We start from the raw sequence: 10,829 nt of genomic DNA on the forward strand, positions 1-10,829 counted from the left end.
TACAGAATTTTACCTGGAGCATCAGCAATCTGTAGTTTTCTGCCACATACTCACGGTCTTTACAAAAATCTCACTAAAAACTGTTTCGTGCATAAAACTACTAGATTTCTTGTCACTTAAAATTGCAATATATTAAATATACATAAAAAAGCATTAGATATTTCATCAACTGCTTTAAAAATATATTTTTATATCATCTGCTTTCAATATGTTGCTGGAATACACCATGCAGGTGTTAAACCCACTTAATCTCACTTTTATTATGAGATGGTTCATGGAATCATGGAATCATTTAGATTTAAAAAAACTTCTAAGATCTTCAAGTTGAACAATTAACACAGCACTTCCAAGAATACTTTACTTTTTTCTAAGCATTAGAGTCTTGAGTCTAACATTAATTTTCTGATATGCTGTGGAGTTATTATTTTTTTTTTACAAAATCTGAACACCACCCATCCAGCATGGTTTCCATACTGAGAAGAAGCACAGTTTTGCTTGTTCTTTAACTTCATCAGTTGTAGTTAAAAGGCAATGTATAACTCCTGAAAACTTCAAAGTCAACAACGGATAATTAAGTCATTGCATCTATTAGTAAACAGAACTAAAAGAAAAAAAAATGCAATGAAAATTCAGAATGTATATGCAGACATACACATACATATGGTATGTATACATATAAAGTTATTAAATTCATAATTTTTCAGCAACAGAAAAATAAAACTCTCAATTACAGGAGCTAGAAAGCAGAAGAAAAAGGAATAGGAAAATAATTTTTCTCTTTAAAAAAGACAGCAACTTGCTGTGCCCATGAAAACAATTTAAAGCAGTGCACAGCATGAAAAACACAGCAAGGTACAGCAAAAAATGTCCATTGTGGGTTGCAGATTTCTTTATTGGAGTCTTTTTTATGCTATAGAGGAAGAGTTCTTCAAAAATATGAATGCTATTTCTTCAGAAGAGTACCCTCCTTTGGTCCTTGCCCTGCTGGTTTTGCAGTGATTCTTCTTCACTTGACAAGTTTGCTCTCGAATTCTTATAGTTCAGAAGGTTGAACAGAATCAATGGAGACACTTGGACACTTATTTAAGTTAAAATGACCATGCAAAACTTAAAAAAAAAAAAAAAAAAAAGAAAAAAAAGGTTATGTACAACAGCCCTTGTGAGTTAGTAAAACTTTCAGTCTCCTTTAACACTATTGGTTAAACTTTAAATGAAGAGTATTACATGGTTTTGCAAATTTGTATCAAGTGATTACTATTATATTTTGCTGGAGTGCTGTAGGTTTCCAAACACTGGACTCACATACAACAGAAAACATATTTTTATTTATACTTCACGGTATTTTGTGCAGGGTTGATATACTTTTTTGTTTTACAAGTAAGCGATGTATGATTTATAGTGTAACAATGATTACTAAACAGAGGTTGGTTGTTGTTTTTGGTTTTGTGTTTGTTTTGTTTGCTTTGTTTTGTTTCACTGTTAGGGAAAAAAAGGAGGATAGGAAGAAAAAAAGGTGATTGTTTTAGTATGAGAAATTATCCATAGCACTGAGCTAGTTATACTGTACAAAGTAACACTCGAGTGAATAAGAACCCTAAAGTTAATTTTATATGCTAAATATCAGAGAGAGATTAAATATATATAATTAACATATCTTGAGAATAAAGCACTCAACAAAACATAAAACAGTAGTTTTATTAGTTAATAAAAGTGTGAAAGTACTCATTTTTAGCACATTAAAATAGAATATATTAGTTTCTAATACTATAGCCATGGAATGATATATAAAGATACACATCATAAGAGGCATTCCAAATATTTTAAAGAATACCATGAAGAAGCATGATTTATATAATTAAAAAACTATAATAATAATAATAGTGAACTAATAACAAATAATAATAATAGTAATAGTAATAGTAATAGTAATAGTAATAGTAATAGTAATAGTAATAATAATAATAATAATAATAATAAACTAAGGTGTATCCTCTGGAGATTAAACATTTTTCTGCTCATTAAAAAAAATTCCTTTCAGTAAAAAATAAGAAAGACATTCATTCAGACACTGAGCAGTGAGTGCTAAAGATTTCAGTCAATCTGCATGCGGGGTCAACCCATCACTTCAGGAACAAACATAATATTCTCAAAGTCTGTACTCAGCAAAAGTAGCAGATTAAGCCAGTAAAAGACAATATTGGTACTATCTGTGTGGGGAAACTCAACAAAGCATTTTAGATACTATATATAAAACTTAGTTTTGTGTGAAATGCATTTACTGAATGAATACTGAATTACAGAAAGCCAGATAAACTTCTTAAAAAAGACAATTAAGAGACATTGTATCAATTCTTCACAGTATCATATGTTCATTCAGCTAAACCACCTTTGAAATTTAAGGAGAAAAAATAAATAATAATAATAATAAAAAAAAAGCAGAACACACAAAATAAAAGTCTTTTGAAGACATACTGCTTATCTGAAGCGTATTCCCAGAGGCCTGGCTAGCAGAGCTTCAAAGTACATGATACTAGCAATTTAGCTGAGTAGAAAAGCTATGGTTAATTTAGTGCTGCTTCCATATCAGTTTACATATGTTCCTACAGATATTTTCTCTCTACTCAACACTACGTGTCAATAATACCCTCATTTTGTGTAAAGAGGAGATTAGAATTGTGGGATGCACCTGCCACAGAAATTTTACACAAACATATGCATTGAAAAATTATCTGCAAAAAGCTTGTAATACTAGCAAGAGAAAAGTGCTCTGCAGCACTCAGGTTGAGTGCTTATTTCCATCACTGAAGGCATTCAAGGCCAGGCGGGATGCATCTCTGGGCAGCCTGCTCTAGTGGTTGGCAACCCTGCCCAGAGCAGGGGGGTTGAAACTAGATGATCTTTAAGGTCCTTTTCAACACAGGCCATTCTATTCTATGGTTGTATGACATCTTGTTCTTCAGGGCAAATCCTATTTTATTCCAGTGGGGAAAGCATCTTCAGTTTTAAACAAAAATAAAGAAAAAAGAACGTAAAGAAAAAAGGAAGAAAGTAAAAAGAAAAAAAAATGAAAAAATGTTAAAACTCAGCTATTTTTTATTTTCAAAACACAATGTGATGAACAACCAAAGACCTCTCTTAGCTTGTATTGAACATTCCCATATCACCCACCAGTATGTATTACTGACAAAAGCAAGAGGGACTACAAAAATCTTTTTATAGATTATATTTTCCCTCAAAAAGGGGAAAGCGTCATTCATTTGGCAAATAAGCATATTAATTCTCAGTTACCAGAAATATAGGTTTACTGCTTATACAGGCACACATAAATACAAAGAGAATTAAGGAGTGCCAGAAGATCATTGAACTTTTCTGCAGTAATTTCTATGACTTTGGATTGATTTTCTATGAAGTAGGTAACGTTTTGAGGTTTGCTTGACTTTATCATGTAAAAAATCTTGTAAGCAGTTTCCCAAAAATGTTCAGAAATATAAATCTCAGATTAAAAAATTGTTCAATAAGTACTTGAAGGACTTAAATATTCCTGTCAAAGCAGATGTACTAACCCTTAAAAATCTTACAACAGTGATTAGGACTTTGAGATGGATATTCAGAAAACATGCTGAAAACTCAGAAGTTCACAGCAAGTATAATTGGTATAGTACATGAAGGACTGGTTCTATGAAGAGCAATGAAATGCCCTAATATTTATACTCTGTAGTATAAATCATGCAAATCTACCATCTTAATTAATTTTCCTTCTGTTTCTGTATCTGCATGTGAGTTATCCTTCCCTACATAAAACATCCCAACATCCATTTGATTGTAGGTTCTGCTCACTTGCTTAATGTCAAACGTGAAAACATGTTTAAGCTAAATGGGCCCTTATTGGGGATGTAACATCTTAACCCGCAGTACTTTTTCAATAAATAGGATGAGAAAGGATTCTGTCAGCATAATGCTGAGTAAACCTAAAGTTACCTTTAAATTGTTACTAATTCTAACTTTTGTTAAAACTGCTGTTAAAATATTCAAGTAAAGTATGATAGGAGCTCAGCTTAGTTTTACGGTAAGTGAGACATTTTGGATAAATGTGACATGCTACCATGCAGCAGAGCTAACTAGATTTCTGTCTCCACATGAAGTGTTTCTATTGATGCCCATGATGTAATCAAAATGTTGGAGATGTTTTTAGATTCCTACAGTGGCACCTTCTTTTCCTTCTCCCTTTCTCTGATTTCCCTTAAGGAGACCTCTTTTTAGCTGGCAAAATAAATGTTATCAATGTTATCTTTTTTTTTTTTTTTTTTTTTTTTCCTCATGATCACTTATCATTTTTGTTTTATTTCTTCTTCTTCTGACAACCACACCACCACAGATGTCATCTCTCTACATTTCTCTAAGGAAATGGCTCTCAGACTGAAATGACAGCCACTATCAGTTAGACTTAAGCTACAGCAAAATGGAGGAGGCTGAGGAAGTCATATGCTGCAACTCACAAATTAAAGCAGAAAATAGGTCAATTACAATAACTCAGATGATATTTGACACATACATAGGAAGAACTCTTTAATGTGCTTAGGACAAAAATACAGATGGTATAGAAATCTTTTTGGAAAAATGAGGAGTTGCAGAGGCTGAATGAAAGCGTGTTTTAAGACTGTTTAAAAACAGCCACTAAATCTAAGATTATTATATGTTACTTTTCAAATTCAAACTCTGAACTTGGCATCACCTTAGAATCAAGCATCACCTTATTTGTTAATTCCATCCAGATGGCAGGCAATATCCCGTCTTCCTATTTTCATAACCAATTGCTGATAGATCTTTCTGGTGGTCTTTTAGAACAAAAAGATATCAGATAGCGTATGCAGCTTTGTTGTAGGTCATCACAACTGAACATCAAAGGTTTCTGAAATGCAGTTTCATATCCTCACTCTAAAAAAATTGGACAGACTCATTGACAGTGCTTTTTAGAGTCAAAAGGGAGGTTTCTGCTAGAACTTAAAATCACTGTGTAAATTAAAAAGGCAGCAACCAAAATTTAGACCCTGATCATTGGCTCTAGCATTCTTGGAGAGTCCAAGCCAGGATGCAGATCTCCTGATTTAAGGAAATTCCAGAGCTTCACCATACAAAAACAAACTATTTTATATAATTTTTTTGGAGTTTGAGGATGTAAACTGCTTGTGTAGATATAGCTTATTTGATGACCTAACTAGGATCAAGTCATGCTCACATACTATTCTGGGATGTTATTCAATGGAAGTTCCTTTATTAATCAGCACAAAAATTGAGCTGTAATGTTCACAACACATTTTCTGTTACTGAACAGTATTTTTCCCAGTTGATGAAAAAGTAATTTAGCATAGCAATAGCACACAAGTTTGACAATACGTTTCCTTGCTCAGAACACAAACAGGCATATTCAGAGAAACCCTCACTTTGCACAGAGATGCATGAAGTAGGAAGTGACATACCTGAAAGATCTACATATTTAAAGATTATCATTTTGGCAAAATTTTATTACAATTCAGGAACATGAATTAAACTCTCAGAGTCTAAGCCACTCCTCTTCTATGAATGATTTGTAACAACTTTTTTTTTTTTTTTTTGACTCAAACCCATCATGCTTAATGGCAGTTTATACCACAGAGACGTAATTTCCTAGTTTCCTGTTGTACAAGTAAGAAGAGATGTCTTAGCTCTTCACAAGCAACTCAAGAAATTTTCACTGCTATAAAAAGAGGAGAAATAATTGAAATGGAAAGTAATAAAAAAGCAAAAAGCTTTTTTTTTTTTTTTTAAGTAAAGACACTGTGTTTTAAACTTTTACAAATGATAGACCCTTCATAGTAATGAGAGCAACATGACCACCTTAAATTTAATTTACCTTGACAGCATTTAAAGCACTTAAAGCACTGTTTGTAACTTCAACACTTCTCCGACATACTGTATCTTGATGATGGTGTCTTTAATAATAAATGGTGTTTGCTTTTATTTACAAACCTAAGGGTACTTTGTGAACTTTGATATTGTTTATTTTCTCTTTGTGCAACTGTAGGTTTAGTGAGACTGAAAACAAATCACTGGAAGAAAATACAGGCAACCATGTTTTGTATTGTGTTGTGACTGAACATTATAATGAACAGAGAATGACAGCAATATTTTTATAGTTTTTGCTTTCAGCATACAAATAAAACAATCATGCTATAGACTCTTCCAGCACCAGTTCTTTCTCCTTTAAGAAAGTCTGTAACACCTGCATGTACAAAGTGGTTTTGTGTTTGCTCATGAACACAAATATATTAGATTCCCCAAGTGTTCAACAATTCTGTTGTGGTGTGCAAAGTGTAAATTTGTATATTAGTATCTCAAATTTATCAGATTGTTAATGTGCACTTCTTTACATTGACACAACTTATTCAAAAATAATCAAATAGTGCACAGTATGAAGTAGGACAAGCCCAGCTGGGTAAGCCAGTAAAGATGCAATTTATTTCTCTAGTAACAATGATTATATAAAGGTAGGTCTGCAGGCTCCTGTGGGTATTAGAGCCCAATGAAACCCATAAAATGAAAACAAAGTTAAACAACTTCACAAAAGACAGAAATAGCCTTTTAAAGATTCACCAGAGTACTTTTTCTGTGTCTAATCTAAGCAGCCATCATGGAGAGATTGATGGGCACTGGCAAAGATGCATTTCATGAGGCGGCTGTCTGCTCAATGGTATTAGAATGGAGCTATCTGTCTTCATTGTGTTCCATTAACATGCCCCTCAGATCTATCAGGAAAATGTCTACAGTTCTACTTTATAAATTATTACCTCTGACAGTTAAATATTTTAGACCATATTTAGTAATACTTTCTGATAATTCTTTATTTGCCTTCATATTTTTACAGTTTAGTTTCCATGCTTACTTGAAAAGAGAACAATTTTGTTTGTTTGTTTGCTTTCCATGAATAGGGGTCCTTCTCGTCCTTGTATGGTGAAAATGATTTTTAATTTACTTGACTTCAATAGCGTAGTGTATAGAAACAGAATAGTTGAAGAAAATCTTTAAATGTACTCCATGTCAGAAGAAGACAGGTGTTCACTAAATAGGATACATCTTCTTTAAAGATAGGTATATGCCTGTCACTATTCATTTAAAGGTAAAGAATCAGTGTATGGAAACTATGTTTATAATTGCTTTCACTGCAGAACAGAAAGCAGACATCTGACTCAGTCATTTTGTTATTATTCACTTGGCTTGTGAGGTCTTCAGTTTTTATTATTATTTTTTATTTCCACCAATTACATTCTATTAATAAAATTTGAAAACTACTGGCATATGTGTCACACAAACAAACAAACTGATATTCTAGTGTATTATCTTTGCCCTGCATACCAGTTAGACTTCAATAATATTAAATATTATTCATACTACATTTACTTCAACATCCTCTCAAACTGCACAGCTAATGGTTTGCAGTAAGTTTTTGAGGGTAGGAAAGAATAATAGAAAAGGGTGCTCAGTGTTTAAAAATTATCAGCCTAATTTTCAGGCTATGTAGTTTTTAGTCTACAATGTTTTTGTCTGGCTTACTAAAAAAATAAATCCTCTGTTGCATATATATTTTTTTTCTGTTAAAGTCCCTCTGAGAGATGCTTTCCTGTATGGAATAAATGAAGTGCATCTAAAAGCAAAACAATCCTTTCTTTTTGAACAATGATAAATAACAAATGTATTGCAATGTTCGGTAATGTAGAGGAGAAATTTAATGTCCCAGAAGCTACGAGAAAGAGACCACTAATGTTGCACTTCCCAGGCCCTTCTGTACAACTTCTATACAATCAGTGATCCAGGTGGGATTTAAAAACAGGAGTTTAACATGCCCACAGATATATAGATGTTTGCTTAGAAGTCATACTTAAACTATCTTTTTTATTTGGTTAAACAATCTTTTTTGTTTGGTTGGTTTGATGGTTTTTCTAATGCTGCTTTCTAGACCACTTAAAGAAATAAAACTAACAAAACAAAAAAAAAAAAAAAAAAAAAGAAAAAAGAAAAAGTGAAGGATACAATATAGAGAAGTGAATTTCCAAATTGGAAGGTTATCATTTTAACTGCACTGATCAGAGACACAAGGGGGATCAACTAGGAGAAGTGAATCTAGTAAGCAAGAGGATTTCTAAAATGATAAATATTCATGGAAATATATATATATATAACTTTGACAATTTAGGGATCTCTAATCAAAAGAATTCAGTTCTAATGCAGTTGAAGAAAGAAAATGGAGAAAAATAGTCATAGAAACAATATTAAGAAAATATAAATGGGTATCTGTGAGGTATGCTTAAAGGAGAAAACCTATCCTAACTTAACCTGAATTTTTAGAATACCAGGTGACTATCCCATTCTACTCTCAGTAGCATCTATAGATCCTCTTGATTGTAGCTGAGGGAAGCTAAAAGGTTGAAGTGAGAAGGTTGAAAAAGTAAGAAGAAATAAGAAGAAGAAGGTTGAAAAGTAAGAAGTACTTACATGCGGGCTGTGTTAAAATCTTGTATTTTTGGCACCAACAATTCTTGCCATTCACTTTTCTTTGTTCCTGCCTCAAAGAAGAGTATAAATTAAAGAAACATTCCTCATCTTGAGTTTTAAAGTTTTGAAGCCATGAACTTGCTTTTAAGTGCAATTCCTAATGAAAATATTCTATAAGTATATAATTCATAAAAATCGTCAGCATTCAGTTTAGATTGGTGATACTGAATGGTAAGCATTTTGAAAACCTCTTGAATGTGTGGCTCTAGCTTGTAAGTTTACTGTTAACACTAAAATAAAAACTACAGAATATTTTCTTCCTTTCTCATATAGTATATTACATTTAAATTTAGTACCTCGATATGAAATAGATTTTTGCTTCTAGAATAGCACCACTTGTAGCCTTAAGCGTATATAGCATTACATAAAGGCCTTACAGAAGCAGCTGCTTTCATTTTACCAATCACCAATTTGTAAATTCACATAGGCCAATGAAGATGATGATAAAATGCATGAACATATGCCTGCTAAATATTGAGAGCATAGCTGGTGAAAATGAATTAGTAGATGACCTTATCACCTTTTCACAGAAAACCCTGTTGCTAATATTTTAAAATCATTATGTATTCAAACAAACTTCAATGCTGATTTTAAAATAGCGCTTTCAGGACAGGCAGTTCCGTATTCCATGACAGAAAAAGAATGAATTCCAAATGAGGACAAATGCTATGCTTTAATTAGAAAATAAATAAGTAAATAAAATACAGATCAAATCAAAATAACTGTTGTTGTTTTTATTTGTTTGCTAAAAGATAGATTCTACTAATAAAATAATATTAAAAAAAAAAAAAATCACTGGGATTTATTAACCATTAAATCAATTACTAACAACTGGTTTGGGAAAACAGAGATCTCACTTTTGTATCTATTCCATAATTAATACTGAAAGTCCTGCCATGGGAACAAAGAAATTTCAAACAGCATAAACATACCTTCAACAGCTATTCCAACTCTATTTCCAATTCTATCTCAACAGCTATTCATTATCTGCTCCAGTTGAAAGCTAGGAGCTATATTTAGTTGAAATTGGGCATATAAGATTTAAATCTTTCTGATTTCTAACAGAGATGTTATCCAACATCTTTGCCACTGTGGACTTACCGGTTTCTGTTCCTGCCACAATAAGCTGCTTGAAAAAGCACATGAGGAGTGCAGTTGATGCAAATAACATAGCACTGGCTCTATCAGATGAGGATACGCATACAGACCATCCAGCATCTTGCTTAGAAATCATCCAATACTAATACCAAGGGTAGATTGTATGGTGAATATTAGAGAAATACAACTGCATTAGCTTAACATAGCAAGGAAGACAAGATTACTACTAGATTTCTGTTCAGACACATGCATTGTGTAAAATGTTTTGATGAGCACTGATGACCATCAACAACTCATTACTATATCATTCTATGGACACTAATGTACCAGGTGCAGCTGCCCAGGTGCTGACAGTGGGACTACTGTGTGGCCGCTGAGTGAGGCGATGCCAGGGCTGCCCCATGCCAGCCCCAAGGGCCCCACCGCAGGACACAGCCGGGCCCCTTACCCAAGATGGCAGCGCCTCAGGGCAGCCAGAGGAAGGGAGGGCAAACACCGCACAGCAGGGGGCAGTGAGGGGAGTGGTGTGAGGAGCGGCCTTGCACAGACAGCAAAGAGAGGAGGGGGAGCAGCAAGAGTTGTCCTGGCTGTCAAGATTTCCCTGCAGCTTGTGCAGAGACCATGTTGGAGCAGGTATTCATGTTGCAGCCATGAAGAACCCCACACTGGAACAGATGTATGTACCGTGAATGTAGCTGCAGTCCATGGGAAGGACTCGTGGGAGCAAGGGAGAAAGTGTGAAGAGGGAGGTGCTGTTACGGACTGACCACAACCCCTATTGTCCATGCCCCTACATCTCTCAGAGCAGGGGAGGTAGAGGAGTTGGGGATGATATGAGTGAAAATGAGCCTGGGAAAAAGCATAGCACTGGGGGGAAGGTGTTTTAGGTTTTCTCTTCGTTTCTCATCATCCAAATCTCTTTTAACTGCCCATAAATAGTTATTCCCCAAGCTGAGTCTGTTTTGCCAGTGATAGTAATAGGTCATGGTAATTTCCCTGTCTTTACCTCTACCTTGAATTTCATATTTCTGCCCCTGTCCTGCTGAGGAATGAGAGAACAGCTAGCTAGGTGGGTGATTGGCAGCTGGCTAAGGTCAACCCACCTAATCTACCTGTTAGAAGCCAATGACAAAAGCAATTAAACA

At 34.0% G+C, this 10,829-nt stretch overlaps 1 long non-coding RNA gene across 2 annotated transcripts; it reads right to left on the reverse strand.

Annotated features, from left to right (window-relative positions):
* Positions 1 to 874: 874 nt before the first annotated feature.
* On the reverse strand, positions 875 to 10,104 carry LOC311424816. Of its 2 annotated transcripts, none has more exons than XR_014686202.1 (3): positions 9,688 to 10,104; positions 8,527 to 8,593; positions 875 to 1,107 (listed from the first exon to the last, which is right to left on the reverse strand). It is a non-coding gene; the product is annotated as an uncharacterized lncRNA (long non-coding RNA). The 2 variants fall into 2 exon arrangements; XR_014686203.1 differs by lacking the exon at positions 875 to 1,107 and adding an exon at positions 5,375 to 5,734 and having other exon boundaries at positions 9,688 to 10,093.
* Positions 10,105 to 10,829: the final 725 nt, after the last annotated feature.

This window comes from Aythya ferina (genome assembly GCF_964211825.1).
Source record: "Aythya ferina genome assembly, chromosome: 1".
Taxonomy (NCBI): Eukaryota; Metazoa; Chordata; class Aves; order Anseriformes; family Anatidae; genus Aythya; species Aythya ferina.